A 23,043-nucleotide genomic window follows, 5' to 3' on the forward strand; every position below is an offset into this window, starting at 1 on the left:
ATGCTCAAACGAGTTATATTTGTGACCCCCAAACTGTTTGGGTTTAGGAGTGGTTCTAAAGTAGAAAATATAAGATGCCTAGAAGTAGGTTTAGGTTTGAGACATTCCACGCGCGTTGTAGGTAGCAGACATGAAATCTTTGCTATTTCTGGAACAACCACTGGGCCATCCACAATTTCAACATCATCCAATGTAGTAATGGGTATTAAGTTCTCTCTGTGATTTTTATGGACACGTCTATGGAAGCAGGCCACAGTCTCAACTTGTTGAATTTCCCTCCCTGGCAGATAAACTGCACTATCACCGTAGTGGATTTTCTGCACTAATTTCCCCGCTAAGCTAATGGATTCCACACCCACATTTGTCATAAGCCTTGCAGGGTCTCTAATCACCTGCTCCGTGGCCTGCTGTAGATTCCTAATTTTACCCTCCCTGTAGAGCTCTTTCTATGTTCGCAGACAAGATGGCGGCGCCTTCCCCAGTAGGGTGGAGGCCGTCCAGCATCAGCAGGCCACGGCGGCCCCAGAACGAAAGCCAGTTATCAATAAAGCTAAAGGCTTGCTGTCTACAAAACTGCGCCAGCCACCTATTTAATGATGTCAGCCTGATAAACGCCTCATCAGTACCCTGGGAGGGGAGGGGACCAGAGACTATTAATCGATGCCGACACATCTTTCTGGCAAGGTCACAAGTCCTCTCTATGACCATTTTTGTGACCTCTGAGTGCTTCATCGTGATATCATTGGTGCCGACGTGAATAACTATGTGACTATATCTCATGTCATGTTCCTTCGTCTGTCTTCCCTTCTGCAGCGTCAGCACCCTAAGATGGGAAGCAATGTCGGAAGCTCTGGCCCCAGGAATACATTTAACGTCAGCCGGCGTCTGTAACCTGACTTTGCGGGTGATAGAATCCCCTATCACTAAAGTCCGGTGTTTCGGCCTGGAGATAGGAGTGGAAGTCACTTGTGGGCTCAGAGAATTCACATCAGGTAAATCCAAGGGGGAGAACCGATTCACAGTTCGCAGTTGCGAGTGTGATTGGGGTGCCACAACCGGGCACCAAGCCCTACGGGGCTTCCTTCGCCCAGCCACAGTCTGAAAACTGTCCTCCACAGCCGGCGTTTCTAGGCTGATGCTAATGGACTCGCTAGCCAGCCCAGCACTAACCTTAACTGGAGTGCCCGTACATCTAGCTCCACTGCGCTAAGAAGCTGCTCTAACTTATGGACACAGCTCTCTAAGAGAGCCACCCTATCTTCCAACATCACACAGGATTTATGGAGGGTGTAAAGTAGGTAAAGTAGTGTACTTTGTGCACTAGGAAATTCAAGAGTATAGCCAAGCAAGCACAAGCTAACCAATAATGGATAAGCTCACCACTCCTAAGGCTCACACAGATGCAAATAAATGAATTAAAGTTCACAGCAGTTACACTGAAAGAGTAACAGAAGTATTAGACATGTAGGAACAGCAGTAAATATATATATATATATATATATATATATATATATATATATATATATATATATATATATATACATATATACGAGGTCTGTGAGAAAACTATCCGATCTTTTTATTTTTTTCAAAAACTATATGGATTTGAATCATGTGTGCTTGCATCAGACAAGCTTGAACCTTCGTGCGCATGCGTGAGTTTTTTCACACCTGTCGGTTGCGTCATTCGGCTGTGGGCAGGCTTTGTGGGAGGAGTGGTCCAGCCCCCTCTGCGGATTTTCATTCTCAGCAAATAGCTGAGCGACTGCCGCTTTGTTCCATGAAATGTTTTTCAGAAACTCTGCAAGACAGCCAGCTGGAAACCATTTGGAAGATTCAGGTGGCTTTCGGTGAAGATTGTATCGCTATCACACACATTAAGGACCATTAAAACTGGATTAAAAACAGCCCACAGCGCCGGAGGGCGCACGCGCCCCGAGCGGCCATCGACAGGCTGAAACGAGCAGATCACTAACAAATTTAAGGCTCTGTTGATGCAGGACGTCGTGTGACTAGCAGAGAAGTTTCATAAGAGGTCGGGATCAGCACTTTATCGGCACATTCCACTGTTAAAGGAGATTTTGTAATAAAAGACGTGCGGACGGATTCGCCTGTCAGGACGCGGCCGCTCATGGCGCTGGACAAACAACACCTCCGTGTTGGAAGTCTCACAGGACAAGTTGGAACATGCCCAGCTGTTAAACAATTTCTCGGATACTCGCTCGACTGAAAAACCATCGAAAGCCGTCTGCATCTTACGAATGGTTTCCAACACGGAGGTGTTTTTTGTCCCGCCGCGCCATGAGCGGTTGCGTCCCGACGCGTGAATCCGTCCGCACGTCTTTCATTACAAAATGTGATCTGCTCGTTCCAGCCTGATGATGGCCGCTCGGGGCGCGGTGTGCCCTCCGGCACTGTGGGCCATTTTTAATCCAGTTTTAATGGTCCTTAATCCGTGTGATACCCAGGGCCGGCCCAAACCTTTATGGGGCCTTAAGCAGAATTTCATCTGGGGGCCCCCCTACTATCACCTCAGCACCAGATGCCTCATTATTCCATAGGCTACACTGTTATGTGTGTAAGTACCCACAATCATTAGCATTATTTGTAATTATCTTACATCATACAGGTGTCATTCTTGTTTTTAACCTTAAAGGGGTAGCAAACTCATAAATATGTTTTAATTAACTTCTACATACAGAGTGATGTATAAGTATGGCTCATTAATTTAACTATTTGAAAGTAACATCAGCAGGCAGGAGACTGCATTTATAGTAAACACATTAGTTTAATTTCTTTCAGATGTGCAATGGTGTGCAAAATGTTCAATATCCAAATACAAAATAGAATGAAATGACATTCACATTATCTTACAGAAAAATAAAGTTGTAATCAAAATGAAATACTTAAATAATAAATACAATACTTAAATAATCTCCAAAATGAACATAGAAATCCACAACATAACAGCAATGTTTGTGCATAGCAATGCACAAACATTGCACGGGGGGCTATTGCTTTAACTTTGGCCTGCAAACCATTGAGAGCTGAGCTACTTTTCCCCACCTTTTGCACCAAATTAATCTGAGGAGTTGATCTGTCCTGCTGTTTAACTCCAAGTTTTTCTTCGTAAGGAAGACTATCAAATGGCTTCGCCAAAATCTGGTCCACAACATTCAGATTGTCTGCCATTATGTGCAGCTTGCTACCTAGCTAGCTTGCTAGCTGGGACTGGCGCGAGGGTAGTGTGAAGTGTATCCGCCTGTGAGTGCTTTGTGACGGTGGAGGAGCTCAGCAGCACCTGCTGCTCGGTAGGGACAGAAACTGCGTTAGAAGTCAGAAAGAGTGACAGAAGTCAGTCTCCAAACACAAGCAGCTACAAAAAAACCCACCAGAAATAGAAGCTCGATTTGTCGCTAGTCGTTCTTAACAAAGAAAATGCCGCTGAATCCGGTTCGATTCAGAACAGAATGAAAACGCTCCCACGGATGTTTACACCAAAAGATCGCTGATTCGCTCATTTCGCTGTCAATCAAAAAGGGATTCAGCCTCAGACAGATCATCCAATCACCATGCAGAAGCTGAGCGTCCGGGCCAGCCGAGGCCAGCCCACTGCCCCATAGACCCCCAGAGACGCTGAGCGTCCGATGGGCGGGACAAAGCCGAGCATTTATCCAGTGACTCGTCTCGTTTCGCTGCATGCTTTGTGTCACTATTGAAGTCTGTGGACGCTCAGCGGCGTGGAGGCCCTAAGCGACCGCGTAGTTGGCGTATGCCTTGGGCCGGCTCTGGTGATACCGATACAATCTTCACCGAAAGCCACCTGAATCTTTCAAATGGTTTCCAGCTGGCTGTCTGGCAGAGTTTCTGAAAAGATTTTCATGGAACAAAGCGGCAGTCGCTTCGCCATTCCTAAACAATAAAAATCCGCCGAGGGGGGTGGACCAGTGTTCACTCAAAGCCTGCCCACAGACGAATGATGCAACCGACAGGCGTGAAAAAACTCACACATGCTCACGAAGGTTCAAGCTTGTCTGATGCAAGCACACATGATTCAAATCCATATAGATTTAAAAAAAAATAAAAAGGTTGGATACTTTTCTAACACACCCCGTGTGTGTGTGTATATATATATATATATATATATATATATATAATATATATATATATGGATTTGAAAGAAAGTGTTGTGAAAGTGACGTGACACGGACCCACAACAGGGGGCGTTAATGAACGGACAATGGATAAGCCAAAAAGTAACAATTTAATGTTGTGAATCGCACAACAACGTACAGGCAATAACAATATGGTGGACAGTCAATCATACACCAGGTGACGTGTGGGCAGGCTCGACGATAGAAGACGCCTGGAGAGAGAAGAGCTGGATCCCCACACAGCTTCCACCACCAAGGGAGCTGAAGAACACCGGAGCCGCCAAGCCCTGCGCCCCAGGTGGCCGCTGTCTTCAGCAGTCAGACCCGGTACTGCTGGCAGAGAACAGAGACAGTCCAGATGAGTGTGAGTTCGCACACTCAGTAATCCCACAGTCTGTATTAAGTAAAGGAGGGAAAACCTCCACCTCCAATCACACACACTCGTGCAGCTCCTGGTCAACCACTTATCTGAGTTGGGGTGTGAGGCGAAGCCGTCGCTGTCACACCAAACGCCAATCCTCCAGATAAGGAAACACTCCAGGAAAACGGCTGCAAATAGAAGTTCAGGTTAAACACACACAGTGTCAGGCAGCAGAGAAATGACCTGAATGGTAGTTGATTTCTCGGCGAGGAGGTGGAGTTGCAGTCCGGTCTTTGTAGTGGTGGTGATGGGTGACAGCTTGTGTTGATTGATGACAGCTGTCACCTCCAGCAAAGCCGACGCCCTCTCGTGCTTGAAGCCCGCACTTCAAGCAGGGCGCCATCTTGTGGTGGTGGGCCAGCAGTACCTCCTCTTCAGCGGCCCACACAACAGGACCCCCCCCCTCAATGGGCGACCAGGCTTGTCCAGGTGCCGCCGGTAGAAGTCGGCCAGGAGGGCCGGGTCCAGGATGAGGCTCCTCTTCACCCAGGAGCGTTCTTCGGGTCCATACCCCTCCCAGTCCACCAAATACTGGAACCCCCGGCCCTTCCGACGGACGTCCAGGAGCCGGCGCACGGTCCAATCCGGCTCCCCGTCGATGATCCGGGCAGGAGGCGGCGCCGGTCCAGGGGTACAGAGGGGTGACACGTGGTGAGGTTTGATGTGGGACACATGGAAAACCGGGTGGATCCGCAGTGAAGCTGGCAGCTTCAGCTTCACTGCGGCTGGACTGAGGACCTTGAGGATAGGGAAAGGTCCGATGTATCTGTCCTTCAACTTTTGGGATTCCACTTGCAGGGGAATGTCCTTTGTAGAAAGCCAAACCTCCTGCCCAGGCTGATACGCAGGGGCCGGGGCACGCCGGCGGTCTGCATGGTTCTTGGCCCTCGTCCGGGCTTTGAGCAGGGCAGAGCGGGCGGTACGCCACACCCGACGGCACCTTCTCAGATGGGCCTGGACCGAGGGCACCCCTACCTCTCCCTCCACTAGCGGGAACAATGGGGGCTGGTACCCCAAACACACTTCAAATGGGGAGAGGCCGGTGGCAGACGAGACTTGGCTGTTATGAGTGTACTCGATCCAGGCCAGATGGTCACTCCAGGCCGTCGGGTGCGCGGAGGTCACGCAACGGAGGGCCTGCTCCAGTTCCTGGTTTGTCCGCTCTGCCTGCCCGTTCGTCTGGGGGTGGTACACAGACGAGAGACTGACGGTGGCCCCCAGTTCCCTACAGAAACTCCTCCAGACCTGGGAGGAGAACTGAGGACCACGATCCGAGACAATGTCTGATGGAATCCCATGCAGACGCACAACATGGTGGACCAGGAGGTCTGCTGTCTCCTGGGCCGTCGGGAGCTTCGGGAGGGCCACGAAGTGGGCCGCCTTGGAAAACCGGTCCTCTATCGTTAGGATGGTGGTGTTTCCCTGGGACGGCGGGAGGCCCGTGACAAAGTCCAGGCCGATATGAGACCAGGGGCGACGAGGCACTGGCAGAGGCTGGAGGAGGCCTTGGGCCTTGTGATGGTCAGCTTTGCCCCTGGCACAGGTGGTGCAGGCCTGGACATACTCCCGGACGTCGGCTTCCATAGACGCCCACCAGAAGCGCTGCCGGACCACTGCCACAATTCTTCGCACCCCTGGGTGACAGGAGAGCTTGGAACCGTGACAGAAGTCAAGGACCGCAGCCCTGGCCTCTGGTGGGATGTACAGTTTGTTCTTTGGACCGGCCCCCGGGTCTGGGCTCCGTGTCAGGGCCTCCTGGACGGTCTTCTCCACGTCCCAGGTAAGGGCGGCCACGACAGTGGACTCGGGGATGATGGTGTCAGGGGGGTCTGACAGCTCGGTCTTGACCTCCTCTTCGTGCACCCGGGACAGGGCATCAGATCGTTGGTTCTTTGTCCCGGGGCGGTAGGTGATCCGGAAGTCAAAACGCCCGAAGAACAGCGACCAGCGGGCTTGCCTGGGGTTCAGACGCTTCGCGGTCCGGATGTACTCCAGGTTCCGATGGTCCATGAAAACTGTAAATGGTACCGATGCTCCCTCCAACAGGTGTCTCCACTCTTCAAGAGCCTCCTTCACCGCAAGAAGTTCCCGATTGCCGACGTCATAGTTCCGTTCAGCTGGGGTCAACCTGCGGGAAAAGTAGGCACATGGATGGAGAACCTTGTCGGACTCCCCGCTCTGGGATGGCACGGCTCCTATCCCTGAGTCAGAGGCATCCACTTCAACAACAAACTGGCGCTTGGGATCGGGCTGCACCAGAACTGCAGTTGAGAACCGGCGTTTCAACTCCCTAAACGCGGCCTCGCACCGATCCGACCAGGTGAAGGGGACTTTTGTGGAGGTCAGGGCTGTCAGGGGGCTAACTACCTGACTGTAGCCCTTGATGAGCCTCCGGTAGAAATTTGCAAAACCGAGAAACTGTTGTAGTTTCCTACGGTTCGTTGGTTGGGGCCAATCTCTCACCGCCGCAACCTTGGCCGGATCAGGGGCGACGGAGTTGGAGGAGATTATGAACCCCAAGAAGGACAAAGAAGTGCGGTGGAACTCACACTTCTCGCCCTTCACAAACAGCCGGTTCTCCAACAACCGCTGTAGGACCTGACGTACATGCTTGACATGAGTCTCAGGGTCCGGAGAAAAGATGAGGATGTCGTCTAGATACACGAAGACAAACCGGTGCAGGAAGTCCCGCAAGACGTCATTAACCAAAGCTTGGAACGTCGCAGGGGCGTTTGTGAGGCCGAACGGCATGACCAGGTACTCAAAGTGACCTAAGGGGGTGTTAAATTCCACTCGTCTCCCTTCTGGATCCGAACCAGGTGGTACGCATTCCTAAGATCGAGTTTGGTGAATATTTGGGCTCCATGCAGGGGCGTGAACACCGAATCCAACAGAGGTAACGGGTATCGGTTGCGAACCGTGATCTCGTTCAGCCCTCTGTAATCGATGCATGGACGGAGTCCGCCGTCCTTTTTACCCACAAAAAAGAAACCAGCACCCATCGGGGAGGTGGAGTTCCGGATCAACCCGGCAGCTAACAGTTCCCGGATGTAGGTCTCCATTGATTCGCGTTCCGGACGTGAGAGGTTGTACAGCCTGCTGGACGGGTACTCAGCGCCCGGAATCAAATCGATGGCACAATCGTACGGTCGGTGCGGGGGAAGTACGAGTGCCAGATCTTTGCTGAAGACGTCAGCAAGATCGTGGTACTCACATCGTCAGATTGGGCGGGACTTTGGCCTCCTCCTTAGCTATCTCACCGGGTGGAACCGAGGATCCTAAACACTCCCGGTGGCAGGTTTCGCTCCACTGCGTCACAACCCCAGACGGCCAATCAATCCGGGGATTGTGTTTCAACACCCATGGAAAACCCAAAATCACTCGGGAGGTAGAAGGTGTTACAAAAAACACTATCTCCTCCCTGTGATTCCCAGACACCACCAAAGTCACTGGCTGTGTCTGGTGTGTGATTAATGGAAGAAGAGTGCCATCTAGTGCTCGTACCTTCACAGGGGAAGGCAGAGCCACCAGAAGGAGCCCTACTTCCTTTGCCCATCTGCTGTCCAGCAGATTCCCTTCTGACCCCGTGTCTATAAGTGCTGGGGCGTGAAGGGTTAAATCCTCACAAAGGATTGTGACTGGGATTCGTGCTGATTTTCGGGGTTCCCCCGCGTGCGTGTTATGACCCACCCTTAGCCCAGTCTCTAAGGACAAGTGCTGCTGTTTTGACCGTTTGGGGCATTCTCTCTGTGTGTGCTCGGTAGAGCTGCAGAGAAAACACTCTCCACGGATCAGCCTCCTTTGTCTCTGATCTGATCGTTTTTTGGCCCTGCTCATTTCCCTAGCAACGTCAGCAGGGGGACCTGTCGTCACGTGGAGAGCCCTGGCAGCAGAGCGTGGTGAAGTCGGCTTCCTTTCGGACCCGGGAGGAAGAGGGACGGCTTGTGCCTGACCACGCCCTTCGTCTTGCTCCCGTCGGTGTTCTGTTAATCGGTTGTCTAACCGTATAATCAGGTCGATAAGCCCATCTAAATCCCGCGGCTCGTCCTTCGCCACCAGGTGCTCCTTAAGGACCAGAGACAGTCCGTTTACAAAGGCGGCGCGGAGCTCAACAGCATTCCAGCCGGCTCGCGCTGCCGCGATGCGGAAGTCGACTGCATACTTCGCTGCGCTCCGACGCCCCTGCCGTATCGACAGCAGCACACCTGAAGCGGTCTCGCCTCTATGAGGGTGGTCGAACACCTGTCGGAACTCCGTCACAAACTCAGTGTAACCGTTAGGAGCCGTGAATTCTGCTCCCAAAGCGCCGTAGCCCAGGCGCGTGCCTCTCCTCGAAGCAAATTGATCACATAAGCCACCCGGCTAGCGTCTGCTGATTGGTAGTTGATTTCTCGGCGGGGAGGTGGAGTTGCAGTCCGGCCTTTAAGGTGGTGGTGATGATGTGGATGAGTGACAGCTGATGCTGATGACGAGTAACAGCTGTCACTCCCGGTTGCTATGACGCCCTCTCGTGCTTGAAGCCCGCACATCAAGCAGGGCACCATCTGGTGGTGGTGGGCCAGCAGTACCTCCTCTTCAGCGGCCCACACAACAGCGCGAGGCGGGGTACACCCAGGACAGGACGCCAGTCTGTCGCAGGGCCACAAATAGACAAACAAACACACACACACACACACACACACACACACCTACGGACAATTTTCAAAGATTCCAATCCACCTAACCTGCATGTCTTTGGATGTGGGAGGAAACCGGAGCACCCGGAGGAAACCCACGCAAACACGTGGAGAACATGCAAACTCCACATACAAAGGCCACGGGAATTGAACCCACAACCTTCTCGCTGTGAGGCAACAGTGCTAACCACTAAGCCACTGTACTGCCCTAGACCATAGTTCATTTCGGATGAATTCAAGACATTCCTAAAATTGAATGCAGTTAAACACATCAAAATTCCATCGTGCCATCCAGCCTCAAAGAGATTGGCTGAATGGCTGGTACAAAATTTCAAGAGGTCTTTGGCAAAAAGCAAAGCACTTGGTGGTCTGTCCCTGCAATACTGTATTGCAATTTTTTTGTTTGGTTACAGGAATGTACCATATGTGACAACTAGGAAAGCCCCAGCAAAACTATTTTTGAAAAGACAGATTCGTACAAGGTTGTCTTTGGTAAATCCAAACTTCTCTGAGATGGTCCAAGATCGACTGGCACAGAAAGAGTCTAACTGTAAGGGCAGACTCAGGAGCTTCACTGTAGGACAAGTGGTATTGTTCATAATTACAGGGGAGGGGAGAAATGGGTGACAGCCGAGATTACCCGAGTCCTGAGTCTGATGACCTATTTGGTATCTGTGAAGGGAGCATGCATAAAGAGGCATGTGGAAAAAAAACAGGAAGCTCAGAAAGTGATGTAAATATTTCTGATGTTGATGATTTTAATTTTAGACATGGACTGAGTGAAAACGGGGAACCTCAGGAAAACAAACCTGAAGTTTAAAGAGACACTGACGGTTCCCCTGGAGGTCAGGGAATCAGTCCCTGCAGCACAGGCTGAGACTGGACTTATAAAAAAGTGTTTTGGTTTTTTTAAGGTGCAGTAATAAAGTTCAGGGGACGACTGTGGTGTCTCACAGAGACACCAGCAGGGGGCCCCAAGGGGTGGTGGGAGGTGGGTAAAAACTGGAAGAGCCGAGCAGGCCATTTTAAAAGATTGAGTATTCAAAAACACACATTACAAATATGACCCCAGAATGGAAATTCTTATCACAGGTGGAACTAATGGCACAATTTGACCCTGTGATGAATGAAGGTGAGGAGAACTCATCAGAAAGAGACAACGGTACATTACCTTAATTTCCAAATTCAAAACAAAATAATTGAGTTGGTTGGAGGCAAAATAGTGGACAAAATAGTCAGAAGGGTTAAAAAAGCTTGGTACTTTTCATAGTAGAGAGAGCTTGAATCTTCGACTGGACTGGGTTGCTTGATGCGAGGACGTTTCGCTTCAAATCGCAGAAGCTTCCTCACTAAACTCTTGCTCTGGAAGTCTGACTTCTGTCTGACTCTTGTAGAGAAGATAAAAAAGTACTTTTTTTGGTACTTTTGGTACTTGGTACTTTTCCATTAGTATGGACTATACCCCTGACACTAGCCACACTGAAGAAACTTTCCATTCTCTTGAGGTCGTAAACTGTGAGTTATCAGTGGGTGCATCAACAACTGATCATTTTGTAGGGTTTATTGATGTAAAATACACTAGTGGAAAGGTCTGTGTGACACTAGTACCTGTTCAAAAATCACTTTTTTCAAATTGTATACCCTCCTGTACATTTCCCATGCTTTTGGACATGAAAAAAGCTGAAAAATCACAATTATTTTTGTCTAAAATGTTGGGAAGCATTGCCTCATCGAGCTTGAGTTTTTATTTTGCTTGCAATAATTCACAAGCGTAAAATTTGACATCCCTGCCCTGCCGTTTTTTCCCAGTTACTTCCGATAGATAAGTAATTCAAGATAGAGTAACAAAAGTATTGCCAAATCAAATAATTTTCAATTGCCTGGTTATTATATACAATCTTAATAACATTGACACATCCAAAATTGGCACATTATTCACAAAATGGCATGTTTCATTCATTGACATACGTATTGTTATAGCGAGAAAAGTGAAATTCTGCAACAAGTCAAAGCAGAAATTAAACCACCACTAAGTCCTTAATTATATAATCATCTATATCGCTGTGAGTATGATATGATACAGTCATTTGTTGAGGGGTTCCTTCTTGAAGCTGTCAAATCACTTTCTGTTGTACTCCACAGCTTGGAGGTATTCTCTCTGCTTCTGATCTGTCGTGATGACATTAAAAAGTCATCATCATCTTCACACCACGTTCAGTGATGTTCATTCACCACATTAATGTTTCTCACATAGTCCAGAGCTTTGTTATAGTCATCATTCTCTGGCCATGTTTCAACAGGCTCACAAGCCAGTCAGATCCTAGACTGAGAGTTTCTGCGAGAAAGTGAGATTCCGGACCGGTGAGATCACTCAGCGTAGACTGGCTGTGATCTTCTGATACATGGTTTCCTCCTCCTTATGCTGTCTGGCTTGTCAGTAGCATAGAGTTGAGCTGCAATGTCCTGCTTCTCCTCCTTACTCAACCTGGTGCTAAACAGGTGCGAATGGGACGACCTCCTGTGTGAGGTACCTCCAGCTTGTCCTGCACTGCTTGGGCGATGTCTGGATCTGTCTCTTGAACTTCACATGTCCTGGAAGAGCCTGAAGGTCATTCACAGGATCATCAGCTGCAGAGGTGCAGGTCATCCACACAGGAGTGTAGCGCCAGGAAGATATTCAGCCTTTCAAGCTTGGCACAGTCTCCTCATCGTAATCCAGTTGCTTGCTGAACAATCAGCATCTTCATCGAGTAGACGTTTCTAGCCATAAATCTGGCTTGGTGAATGGCTCCCGGTCTACTAACTCAAAATAAATACATTTTTACTTTAGTAAACTTTGTTAATGACCCAAATACAAATATGAAATTATTTGCGTGTGACTGTGAAATGTTCTTTTAACATGAAGATACGATTAAGAAAATATTGAAAACAATGATTTTAAAGATTTTATCATAAAACATGCATAAAGTATAGCAATACTGTTTCTAGTGTTTCATTTCATACTTTTTGTGGCACTCTATAATGCCTGAATCCATCCTTGTGCAAGAAAATAGCCAAAATGGGTCTCAAAAAAGCCGCAAAATAGGTGCTTCTAAGTAGTTTAGAACATATAAAACGTCATGCTTCATGAGGCAATGCTTCCCACATTTTAGAGATTGTGATTTTAGCTTTTCATGTCCAAAAGCATGGGAAAAAGTACAGGAGGGTATAAAATTTGATAAAAAAGATGATTTTTGAAGAGGTCTAATGTGACACCCTGTTGGAGAGATTGGCCATGTTAAACTTGAAACTATCGTGGACAGCTTTATGACATTGGCAGTAACATGATGGGTCTTAAACAAGGTGTCCAAGCAAGAATTTACATCTTCATGAAAAGGCCTTGTATGTCCCATGCAACAGTCACACCTGGGGCATCACCAACCCCCTTTACTGGGGCACGTGCCCCAGTATAAATGCTCTGATTAATTTTCCACAATAAATATTCGTCACACATTAATTCAGATCATTCAGATGGGGAAAGATATATATTTCTACTCAAACGTGTAGCAAGAGTGTTAACTCCAAATAGAGGATATAGCTCACATGCACATTCTGTATATGTCAGTGCATGTCACTGTGCATGAGCAGCAGGTGACCTACACACACGCAGCTTCCCTTAAGATGCACTAACATGAGCATGCCTTTGACTCACGCACTAGCATGAACTGTGCCATGCTGGACCGTAAACCTCGTTTTTAATGGGTGCAGACAGGATGCGAGAGGGGTGCCGGCAGTGGTGGGCACAGCTAACCAAAACGTTAAGGCCCATTTACATGAGCATGGCTTTGCTTCACGTAATAGCACGAACTGTGTTGTGATGATCCCACACGCTGTGTTCACAGCTGGACGCCATTCCTTGTTCTACTGGCTGCCACGCGCTCTGTGCTGGACGCTGCGTATATAAAATAATTATTTTGTGGCGATTAATCTTTTTTTTTTCTGCAAATTGGAAAGCAGCTGCTAACCAAATTCTTTGAAAAGAGAGGTGAGCTTGAAAGCTAGCTATATTGAGTTGGTGGGTCTGGGGGACCAAATTGCACCACATTTTTCTAGATGGTTCAATTTGGTCCCCCAGACCCCCACTCAATATTGCTCCCCCAACTTTAAAAATGGGTTCTGACTCCCAGGTGTGATCTAAGGTATACATGATTTAGACCTGGTTTGACTACACATTAGAAATTTGGTGTTTGCATTATAAAAAAGATCATAACAGGTGTGTGTGTTGTGGCTAGTACCTAGGGCCCAGAATTTGGTGCTACGCCCCTGAACATATCAGTATCGGGTCAAAAGTAGAGGTGGGCGATACCAGAATTTTGGTATTGATCTGATACCAAGTCAATACAGGCCCAGTATTGCCGATACTGGACACTTTTTTGTTGTGAAAGTGTAGTGACACGGACCCACAACAGGGGGCGCAAATGAACGGCCAATAGATGAGCGAAAAAGTAAACAATTTAATGTTGTGAACATGCACAACGAAATGCAGACAATCTCAGAATATAATTACAGTCAAATCACAAAGGTGACGTGTGGGCAGCCTCAAGGATAGAAGACGTCTGTCCTGAGAAGAGCCGGAACCACACGATTTCCGCTGGCACAGAACCTGGTGAATACTGGAGCCGCCAAGTCCCGAATTCCCAGGTGATCACCATCCCCGACTGTCGGATCTGGTACTGCTGGCGAGAACAAAGACAGTCAGTGTGGGTGTGTGTACACCCAGTAACACAAACGGTGGGAATGCCACCTCCACCTCTCACTCAATATTCAGTAGAGAACCGCAGTGAGTGTTCCTCAGAGGAAAGAGTGCTGTCCTGCACTCATCAGCTTCACAGAATAAAGGAACCGTACTCCTGCAAACACTACAATATACAGATATATTGCAAAGAAACGGCTGAGGATATTACCTCCACGGAGTACGATATCTTGGCAACGGGGGAGATGACGTCTGGTCCTTTAGGAGTGCGATGATGAAGAATGTGTACAGCTGTCAGGAATTAATGAGTGACGCTTCACTCCCGGCTGTGTCCGTGGCGGCAGCGCCCTCTCGTGCCTGAAGCCCGCACTTCAGGCAGGGCGCCCTTTGGTGGTGGGCCAGCAGTACATCCTCTTCTGGCGGCCCACACAACAGGACCCCCCTCAATGGGCGCCTCCTGGCGCCCGACCAGGCTTGTCCGGGTGCCTGCGGTAGAAATCGGCCAGGAGGGCCGGGTCCAGGATGAAGCTCCTCTTCCCAGGAGCGTTCTTCGGGTCCATACCCTTCCCAGTCCACCAAATACTGGAACCCCGGCCCACTCGACGGACGTCCAGGAGCCGGCGCACCGTCCAAGCCGGCTCCCCGTCAATGATCCGGGCGGGGGGTGGCGCCGGACGGGAGCACAGAGGGGTGAGGTGTGGTGAGGCTTGAGTCTGGACACATGAAAAACCGGGTGGATCCGCAGTGAAGCTGGGAGTCGGAGCTTCACTGCGGCAGGACTGAGGATTTTGAGGATCTTGAAAGGTCCAATGTAACGGTCCATCAACTTGGGGGAGTCCACTTGGAGGGGGATGTCCTTCGTGGACAGCCACACCTCCTGCCCGGGCTGGTAAGCAGGGGCCGGTGATCGCCGGCGGTCCGCATGGGTCTTCGCCCTCGTCCGGGCCTTCAACAAGGCAGAACGGGCGGAGCTCCACACCCGACGGCACTTCCGCAGGTGGGCCTGGACCGAGGGCACACCGACCTCTCCCTCTACCACGGGAAACAATGGGGGCTGATACCCCAAACACACCTCAAACGGGGAGAGGCCGGTGGCAGAGGACACCTGGCTGTTATGTGCATACTCGATCCAGGCCAGATGTTCACTCCAGGCCGTCGGGTGTGCGGATGTTACGCAGTGCAGGGCTTGCTACAACGCCTGATTGGCCCGTTCTGCCTGTCCATTGGTCTGCGGGTGATACCCGGACGAGAGGCTCACAGTGGCCCCCAGTTCCCGGCAGAAGCTCCTCCAGACGTGTGAGGAGAACTGGGGACCACGATCAGAGACGATGTTGGTGGGTATCCCATGCAGACGGACGACGTGGTGGACCAGGAGGTCTGCTGTTTCCTGGGCTGTTGGGAGCTTCGGGAGGGCCACGAGTGGGCCGCCTTGGAGAATCGGTCCACTATCGTGAAGATGGTGGTGTTGCCCTGGGACGGTGGGAGGCCCGTGACGAAATCCAGGCCGATATGGGACCAGGGGCGATGAGGCACAGGAAGTGGCTGGAGAAGCCCTTGGGACCTCTTGTGGTCAGCCTTGCCCCTGGCACAGGTGGTGCAGGCCTGGATGTACTCCCGGATGTCGGCCTCCATAGACGCCCACCAGAAGCGCTGCCGGACAACTGCCACGGTCCTTCGCACCCCTGGATGACAGGAGAGCTTGGAACCGTGACAGAAGTCCAAGACTGCAGCTCTGGCCTCTGGTGGATGTACAAACGGTTCTTCGGACCGGTTCCGGGGTCCGGGCTCCGTGCCAGGGCCTCCCGGAGGGTCTTCTCCACGTCCCAGGTGAGGGTGGCCACGATAGTGGACTCCGGGATGATGGGCACCGCTGGATCCGACAGCACCATTTTGACTTCGTCTTCGTGTACCCGGGACAAGGCATCCAATCTCTGGTTCTTGGTCCAGGGGCGATAGGTGATCCGGAAGTCAAAACGTCCGAAGAACAGTGACCAGCGGGCTTGCCTGGGGTTCAGCCGCTTGGCGGTCCTGATATACTCCAGGTTCTGATGGTCAGTGAAAACCGTGAATGGCACAGACGCTCCCTCCAACAGGTGTCTCCACTCCTCAAGAGTCTCTTTCACTGCAAGGAGTTCTCGATTGCCGACGTCATAGTTCCGTTCAGCTGGGGTCAACCTGCGAGAAAAGTAGGCACACGGGTGAAGAACCTTATCGGTCTCTCCGCTCTGGGATAGCACGGCTCCTATCCCTGAGTCAGAGGCGTCCACTTCAACCAAGAACTGGCGGCTAGGGTCGGGCTGCACCAAAACTGGCGCAGTAGAGAACCGTCGTTTCAACTCCTTGAACGCGACTTCGCACCGATCCGACCAGGTGAAGGGGACTTTTGGAGAGGTCAGGGCTGTCAGGGGGCTAACTACCTGACTGTAGCCCTTAATGAACCTCTTATAGAAATTAGCGAAGCCGAGGAACTGTTGCAGCTTCCTACGGCTTGTTGGTTGGGGCCAATCTCTCACCACCGCAACCTTGGCCGGATCAGGGGCGACGGAGTTAGAGGAGATGATAAACCCCAGGAAGGACAAAGACGTGCGGTGAAACTCGCACTTCTCGCCTTCACAAACAGTCGGTTCTCTAATAACTGCTGCAGGACCTGATGTACATGCTGGACATGGGTCTCAGGATCCGGAAAAGATGAGAATATCGTCCAGATATACGAAGACGAATCGGTGCAGGAAGTCCCGCAAGACGTCGTTAACCAAGGCTTGGAACGTCGCGGGGGCATTGGTGAGGCCGAACGGCATGACCAGGTACTCAAAGTGACCTAACGGGGTGTTAAATGCCGTCTTCCATTCGTCTCCCTTCCGGATCCGAACCAGGTGATACGCATTTCTAAGATCCAGCTTAGTAAAGATTTTGACTCCATGCAGGGGGGTGAACACGGAATCCAACAATGGCAACGGGTATCGGTTGCAAACCGTAATCTCATTCAGCCCCCTGAAATCAATGCATGGACGGAGTCCGCCATCTTTCTTGCCCACAAAAAAGAAACCTGCCCCCATCAGGGAGGTGGAGTTCCGGATCAGCCCGGCAGCTAATGACCCGGATGTAGGTCTCCATTGATTCGCGCTCAGGTCGTGAGAGGTTGTACAGCCTGCTGGACGGAAACTCAGCGCCTGGAACCAAATCAATGGCACAATCGTACGGACGGTGCGGGGGAAGGGTGAGTGCCAGATCCTTGCTGAAGACGTCAGCAAGATCGTGGTACTCAACCGGCACTGCCGTCAGATTGGGAGGGACTTTGACCTCCTCCTTAGCCTGTAAACCGGGAGGAACCGAGGATCCTAAACACACCCGATGGCAGGTTTCGCTCCACTGAACCACCACCCCAGATGGCCAATCAATCTGGGGATTGTGCTTCAACATCCATGGGAAGCCCAAAATCACGCGGGAGGTAGAAGGAGTTACAAAAAACTCAATCTCCTCCGATGGTTTCCAGACACCACCAGAGTTACTGGTTGTGTCTCGTGTGTGATTAAAGGGAGGAGGGTGCCATCTAGTGCCCGCACCTGCACTGGTGAAGGAAGCGCCACCAGAGGGAGCCCTACCTCCCTTGCCCATCTGCTGTCTAGCAGATTCCCTTCTGACCCTGTGTCCACCAGTGCTGGGGCTTGAAGGGTTAAATCCCCGCTCAGGATTGTAACTGGGAGTCGTGTGGCAATCTGTGTGTGTCTCACGTGAATGTTTTGACCCCCCTTAGCCCAGTCTCTGAGGGCGGTTGTTGTTGTGGCCGTTTGGGGCAGTTTTTCTGTGTGTGCTCAGTTGAGCTGCAGAGAAAACACTCCACGGATCAGCCTCCTCATTTTGGCCCTGTGCGTTTCCCTAACAACGTCAGCAGGGGGAGCTGTTGCCCCACAGAGCGCTGTGGCTGTGGAGCGTGGGGAGGGCGGCCCCTTTTCGAACCCGGAAGGGAGAGGGGCGGCGCGTATCCGGTCACGTCCTTCGCCTCGCTCCCGACGGCGCTCCTCCAACCGATTGTCTAACCGTATAACGAGATCGATAAGCCCATCTAAATCCCGCGGTGCCTCCTTAGCTACCAGCTGCCTTCAGGACCAATGACAGTCCGTTTATGAAGGCGGCGCGGAGCGCAACGTTATTCCAGCCGGACCTCGCAGCCGCGATGCGGAAGTTGACTGCATAAGCGGCTGCGCTCTCGCGTCCCTATCTCATTGACAGCAGCACGGTTGAAGCGGTCTCTCCTCTGTTAGGATGATCAAACACTGTTCTGAACTCCCCCTCAAACCCAGTGTATGCTGATAACAACCGTGAGTTCTGTTCCCAGAGCGCCGTAGCCCAGGCGCGTGCTTTACCCCGAAGCAGAGCAATCACATAAGCTATTTTACTAGCATCTGACGCGTACATGACGGGACGTTGTGCGAAGACGAGCGAACACTGCATGAGAAAGTCCGCGCACGTCTCCGCACAACCTCCGTACGGCTCAGGAGGGCTTATGTATGCTTCAGGGGATGGTGGGAGGGGTTGTTGAACCACCACTGGAACGTTTATATCCTGCACAGGGTCGGCAGGAGGACGAGCTGCAGCAGCGCCCTGAGTGCTCGCCGCCATCTGTGCGGAGAGAGCCTCCACCCTGCGGTTCAGGAGGATGTTTTGATCGGTCATTTGATCCAACCGAGCCGTAAAGGCGGTGAGAATGTGCTGCAGCTCACAAATCACGTCTCCTGCAGACGCCTGCGCTCCCTGCTCTCCCATTGGTCGTTCAACAGCCGGGTGACGCCCCTCGGAGTCCATGACGCTGGCCGAGATATCCTGTTGTGAAAGTGTAGTGACACGGACCCACAACAGGAGGCGCAAATGAACGGCCAATAGATGAGCCAAAAAGTAACAACTTAATGTTGTGAAACGTGCACAACGAAATGCAGACAATCTCAGAATATAATTACAGTCAAATCACAAAGGTGACGTGTGGGCAGGCTCGAGGATAGAAGACGTCCGTCCTGAGAAGAGCCGGAACCACACGATTTCCGCTGCCACAGAACCTGGTGAATACTGGAGCCGCCAAGTCCCGAATTCCCAGGTGATCACCGTCCCCGACTGTCGGATCTGGTACTGCTGGCGAGAACAAAGACAGTCAAGTGTGGGTGTGTGTACACCCAGTAACAACAACGGTGGGAATGCCACCTCCACCTCTCACTCAATATTCAGTAGAGTACCGCAGTGATTCCTCAGAGGAAAAGAGTGCCGTCCTGCACTCACTCAGCTTCCACAGAAAAAGGAACCGGTACTCCTGCAAACACTCACAATATACAGATATATTGCAAAAGAAACGGCTGAGGATATTACCGCCAAGGAAGTACGATATCTCGGCAACGAGGTGGAGATGACGTCTGGTCTTTATGGAGTGCGATGATGAAGAATGTGTGACAGCTGTCAGGAATTAATGAGTGACAGCTGTCACTCCCGGCTGTGTCCGTGGCGGCAGCGCCCTCTCGTGCCTGAAGCCCGCACTTCAGGCAGGGCGCCCTTTGGTGGTGGGCCAGCAGTACATCCTCTTCTGGCGGCCCACACAACACTTTTTCATATTTAAGCTTCATAGATCCAAAGGATCCAAAAGATCTAGGTTAGAATTTCACCAAACATTGTAGGTGACAACAAAATACTTTATCACAATCAACATTTTTGTTTAAAAAAAAATCACACAAAACAAAATCTCCTGAGATAGAGGGCTGACAAACCATAATACATGGGTGCACTGCTCCGTGTTGTGTGACACAGCGCAGACTTTGATGAATCTGCGTGCGCAGCAGTCAGTGCATGCGGGAGAGAAAAAAGCTTGAGTATCAATCTTTTTACATGAGGATCATTCAATAGCAATACCAGTGTTGTTATCGATATTAGGATCGATCCGCCCACCTCAAGTCAAAAGAAATACCTTTTTTCTTTTCTGTGGCCAGTTCTCCTTTGCCTGCAGAGAATAGGGTGGTTTCTTTTATAATCAACTCTCCTCTGTTTACAGAGGATAGAACTGCACATCTACTACAAAACATTTAGCAGGTAGGTACTCAACTGATTTTAGGTTTCATAAATGTTTGTAACTATTCAGCTTTGTTTACCACATCTGAAAAATACCGTAGCGGTCTAAAAATTATTGGACCAAAACTTATCAGACGATAATTAGTCCAATAATGGTTTTCAAAGTTATCTGAAAAACTAATCCGATAATGAAAACATTATCTTCGATAATTAGCAGTTAGCAGATTAGCGGAACTGTGCCCACCACTGCTCGTGAAGCAAAGGCGTGCTCGTGTAAATGCCCCTTTAGCTTCAATAAGTGGTAATTAGCTAACTGAAAAGTTATCTTTTCTAATGCTAAACTGATAAACTGCCTAAAAACGTATTGGAAGCTACAGCTAACTGATAACTTTCAGTTTTGTCTCTCATATGCTCTCAGCTACTAACAAGCCAATTTTGAGTTTAAATACTGCCAAATTTTCTAATAGAATCAAAGGCAATCATAAACCCAAACACAGCCAGTGAGCCACCACTTCTATCTTTGTGCACTCTACCCACTACTGTAGGGAAACATCATTTACCTTGACAGGATACAGTGGTCCAGCCATGAGGCAGAGGTCTTGAAATGGAAAGCAGGATTGACTTATGGTTTGATTTATAAATCAAATTAATCCGGATAGAATAACTAGATTAATACAACTCTTAAAATGTACAAAGTGAAAAAACACATATCTGTTAAATTTAAAATAATGCACTCTCTCAGCTTGGGACTCTGACGAGGGCGGTTGCATCTCCTCCACTCTCCCTTATCTCTGCTCTCTGCTTTAACCTTGAAGTCCCTACTTCACCAGACTGTGAATTCCTCAAATTATATTGGATACTGGATCTATTGGACTACTATTGGATTAACCATGGAATTGATCAGCTGGTCTCTGAATGCTATTGACACCATCTTTTCTACAAGAAGGTCAGGACCGGGGGATCCTACCCACCCAGATGGAACATATCCTACAAGCTATGTTCTCGACTCCTGGGGGTCGTGGCGTGTTGCATGCTTTGCGCCTTTCTCTGTTGAGGATGTTGAGGATTTATTCGTATTTGGTCTTATGGTAGCAGGGCTGGTACTTTCTGGATTATTTGCTGCCCTGATCTATCGGAAAATTGGCAAGATGGCAGCATCAAAAATCACGGCCCCTTGCTTGTCTGTCATGATTAACGAGGTGGGCAAGGCAGTGCATTCTCAGACTGCGATGACTCTTGAACTCAGACACAAATTGGATGACATCTTGAAGCAGATGCGCGCCTTGCAGATTTCAGAGGCCGGGGAATATTCTTAATTCATAATTGGGAATATTTTAATTCATAATTGGGATTTGGTTGTTCAAGTGAAGCTGTAAAAAGTGTTTTTCACTGCTCAAACCACAACACGGCAGGCTTCTCAGCCTGAAGGACAAATTGCCCTGCTGTTTTCCTCCAGAGGAATGTCTTTGGCCTTGGTGAACATTCGGTTGTTTTCTTATCTCAACTCACAAAGACAATAAACTGTTTCGCAGGACTGAAGCATGCTCCACTCCCTCTCCCCACCCCCTCCTAGCCCCCATCACACACACCCTACTCCGGCCTCTGCTCACGTCATCCCTTCCCTTCTGCGGGGGCGGCACGGTTTTAGCTGCAGCTGGTCCCCTTTCCCCCCAAGCTGATGGTTGTGCAACTCAGGGTTGCTGCCAGACCTTCACCCACTTGCCTCAATTTGGATAAAGGACTTCTTCAGATTAAGTGCACATAAACAATGTCAAATGTGTATGTGCTGGGTTGTTCTTTTTTTCAAGTCGAACAATACAATAAAATAATACAAAAAAAAGGAATTTCTTTCCTTCAGTGCACTTCTCTATGTTGTTTCTTAAATAAAGAGTGTAAAAGAATAGAACTTAAAGCAAATTAAAACAATCTTCTGAGGTTAGAGAGCTGACAAACCACAATAGAGAAAAACTAACACACCACAACAAATATTGTAAACAGTTTCAAACTTGTTTTTTTTTTCAAGTCGAAGTTCAAGAAAATAATACAAAGAATAAGGAATTTCCTCCCTTCAGTGCACTTCTGGCTTTAAACAAAATAAAAACAATAAGTTAAAATTAAATAAAGAAAGAATACGTTAAGGGCCCACAGTGTAGCTGTGTAGCTGACTTCCGAGTCAAATTCTGCTCAAATCCCACCTTTTGCTGCAGATGTAGAAGTTGCAGGAGCTGGTGGCAGTTGAAGGAGGTGTTGAGGTCTGACTCATTGACTGCATCTCTGTGACAAGTGCTGACGGCAAGAGCAAAAAATGTTTCCGTGGTCCTGAAACGGTGGTGACATTGAGCCGACAGCTCAGCAGCTAGCTTGCTGCCTTCTCACTCAGACACAGATAGGGTTCTTTGAAGCAGTGACACCAGGGGTATGACTTTTGAAATGGAAACATGTTTTTCAGCCAAAATTTCCCTGGTTACGTCCTCAAATGGTCTGCATTCAGGGAGAGACTGATTTCAGACCCTTCTTCCTGAGTCAAGCAAAGAGAGCTTTTGCCAAGCAGACAGAGGACCGTGGTAACTGCATCTTTTTGCTTGGACAGTCTCTCCCACATGTAAAATACCGAGTTCTATCTGGTCTCAACTGATTGAAGCAGTTTTTGCTCAGGAAATTTCTGCTGCTTTTGAATTTGAGCTTGGATGTAGCAGTGATGCTGTGGTGAAAGAAAGAAACAATTGCACTTTTCTCTTGGATCTTAACCAAGTCCGGGACAGCTTTGAGCGAGTCTTTTACAACCAAGTTTAAGGTGTGAGCAAAACATGGGTAATGTGCTCAACCTGCTTTGTGCACAGCAGCAACCACGTTGGCACCATTCTCTGTGACCACTGCCACAATCTTGTCCTTTATGCCCCATTCTTCCACAATTCTTGTGAGTTGGGAACAAATATTGTCAGCTGTGTGTTATCCGGGGAAAGCACATGTTTTGAGTACATGTGCTTGCAACTGCCAGCGCTCATTTACAATGTG

The sequence above is a fragment of the Thalassophryne amazonica genome, chromosome 3 (assembly GCF_902500255.1).
Source record: "Thalassophryne amazonica chromosome 3, fThaAma1.1, whole genome shotgun sequence".
NCBI lineage: Eukaryota > Metazoa > Chordata > Actinopteri > Batrachoidiformes > Batrachoididae > Thalassophryne > Thalassophryne amazonica.